The sequence below is a fragment of the Echinops telfairi genome, unplaced genomic scaffold (genome assembly GCF_000313985.2).
Source record: "Echinops telfairi isolate 266 unplaced genomic scaffold, ASM31398v2 ScPeMD7_7472;HRSCAF=8510, whole genome shotgun sequence".
Taxonomy (NCBI): domain Eukaryota; kingdom Metazoa; phylum Chordata; class Mammalia; order Afrosoricida; family Tenrecidae; genus Echinops; species Echinops telfairi.
This window is the reverse complement of record NW_022111376.1, coordinates 2,999,708-3,002,337: the sequence shown is the minus strand read 5'-3', so window position 1 is coordinate 3,002,337 and position 2,630 is coordinate 2,999,708. Positions and strand designations below refer to the sequence as shown.

At 54.1% G+C, this 2,630-nt stretch overlaps 1 long non-coding RNA gene across 1 annotated transcript; it reads right to left on the bottom strand.

The window, feature by feature from the left end:
* Positions 1 to 252: 252 nt before the first annotated feature.
* LOC123521161 lies at positions 253 to 2,549 on the bottom strand. The gene is made up of 2 exons (XR_006679631.1): positions 2,453 to 2,549; positions 253 to 647 (listed from the first exon to the last, which is right to left on the bottom strand). It is a non-coding gene; the product is annotated as an uncharacterized LOC123521161 (long non-coding RNA).
* Between the last annotated feature and the right edge of the window lie 81 nt (positions 2,550 to 2,630).

Sequence of the window (2,630 nt, the reverse complement as noted above, 5' to 3'; positions counted from 1 at the left end):
AGACCAGGTTTCCTGCTTGGCAGCTTGCTTCCACCTCTTAGTACTTCGGCTGCAGGTTTGGTGCAGCCATCCCCTCAGCGACAATGCCATGTGTCTGCCCTCACAGTTTCACACAGACTCATTCCACCGTGTGCCCCCTGTCCCCTCCTCCCACACCCCTGGTGACCACTGATCCAAAGAGATACCTTGGATGCAGAATGAGGGCTACCAGGAGAGGGCCACCCTGTAGTCAAGAGATTCCAGAATGCTTGGTTTGGGGGTTGTTTTGCTTTTTAAAAAGAGCTTTAATCAGGCAGATTGCTCATTAGGGAACAGGTGGCACTAGGACCACCATCAGAAGAAAAGGTGAAACTAATATCCCTTAATTTGAATTCCAAATTTGGGTCTGGAAGTGACTTAGCGAACTGGCTGAGGGTGGACGAGAGCGGCTGCTGTAAACTCGCCTTTTTCTTTCCTTCCGGAGCACATGACGGTGGTTGCTGAGCCGTGACGCAGGCTCGGGTCCTGGGCGGCCCAGCCAGTGTTCCCACATGGCCCCAGGGCGGCTCCAGTCTGAGCAGGGTCTTTCCTGGATCAGGAAGAGTTGAGGGTCCTTTAAGATTGCTTTCTCGGAGTCCTGATGGCATAGCGGGTTACCTGTGGGGCAGCTGACCACAAAGTCAACAGCTTGACACAACCAGACAAGACTTTCCACTCCCCTAAAGAGTTACCACCCAGGAACTCACGGGAACATAAAGAGTTACCATCCGGGAACCCACGGGAACAGTGCACTCAACGGCTGTCATTTGGGTTTTGTGTGTAGAGCCCACATTTTGGTCACTTGACCTGTCCCCACCTTTTGGTGGACCCGTAGCTGTTTGCCTCCCTGCTTTCAGAACTGGAGGGCTCACACAAATTCCTGGCTCCCGGGAGGACCAACCATGATCGGGTCAGTGCCTTGTGCACCTCCCTCGCCAGCACAGCAGGTCGCTTACGTGTACCTGTTTGGAACGTTGCATGTGTGGAGTCGGGCGATCTCTAATTCTCTCAAAACCTGCTTTTTCTCTCAACTGCAGGATCCCTGCGACAATGGGCCTGCTCTTGGCTCAGTCCGCCTTTGGGTGGCTTCAGAAACCGCCTCTAGGGTCGCTCAGACAAGAAGGCAGTCAGTTTGTCCTATGACCGACTGAGGAGCTGCAATGGCCCCTGGTTGGAGAGGCGTGTGTTTCTGAGTGCCTTGCTCTGAGTGTCTCTCCGGCTCACACTGGGTGCCGTCTCTGTAAGTTGTCCAAATGTTGGTTGACAAACCAATACTCCCGGGAGAGTGGGGGGACTGGGCACTAGCTACCAAGGCCAACCCCTCAGAACCACACGGAGGTAAAACTGGACCCAAGGAACTGGAGCTCTCTCCTATCTCACCGGGGGAAAGCAGTTTGGCTAGATCTTACTGAGGAACCACTTCTAAAGGAGCCTTGCAAGGCCCCAGGAGCATTGCAAAAATCTACACACGTACACGTAGTGGAATCTGGCTTTGGGTCCCCGTGTCTGTTTCCTGGTCCGGATAGCGATCTATAGTTGTGCAAGATGCTAGCCCCAGGGGAGGCTGGGGGAGGGTGAACATTTCTGACAACTCCCTGGGAATCTGCAGCATTTCACCTGGTAAAAATTCCAGGAGAAAACAAGGGTATGAACGAAGGAGACCCGCCAACAGTCCCATGTCGTTGCGGCTGGCAGATCACTGTCCTCGTAATTTGGTGCGCCTTTGAACTTTTTCCTGAGAAGCAGTTTTGTCCAGTTGAATGAATGAGTGGGGTATTAATGAATAACTCGAGGCCAAACCTGCCATTCCATAGATAATGGCGCTAAGACCAAGAGGGGCAGAGACCTGGTCAAGGTCACACTGAGACAGGGAGGCAAACAGGATTCCAGCTCAACTCTTCAAATCTATTTTTCAGCCTTTGTACAAGGGCTGCATCGACACGTACCTGCTGTAAAACGAGGAAGGCACAAAACGGCTCTCTCAAGTCAGGGTTTTTTGGAGGCAGGAAGGGACCGGGTGCCCAGAGGCCCCATGAGACATTTTGCTCAAGAAACGATCAATGGAAGGTCTGGTGTGTTTGAACATCTTGAGAAAAGATTTACACAAGCGGACGATAAGTGCGAGCCCAGCGCCAATGATTAACTCCTGAGAAAACATGGGCTGCGCAAGGAAGACACGTCAGCTTGCTCCGTGTGGCCCCCGGGCATGACACGGAGGTGGCTGGGTGATTTTCAATGAGGGGGGGATAGGAAGTGGGGGTGGGGAGAACAGCCTCCTGGGTGACAAAGGTCTGACAGATGCCACTGCTCACCTCGCTCTTCATCCATCAGCCTCTGCTTCCTCTTGTCCCTCTGGGTGGCCTGTCCTTGCCCTACCGTCATGCCGCCAGGTTCTCCCCGACACCACCCTCTCGTCAGGAGATGCCATCCTTACCCCCACGACCCGTCCAGCTCCTCTTGGCAGCCAGATCGTCCACCATTTTGCCCCGTCTCCCCTCAGACCTCTCCGTCAGCCTTCCTGCCTCACAAGAAACCAGCTTCGCTGTGTGGCCTTGTCCCACAATCCTTCCTCTGCCCTCGCCTTGCCCGCCTCTGGGCAACATGCCACCCAC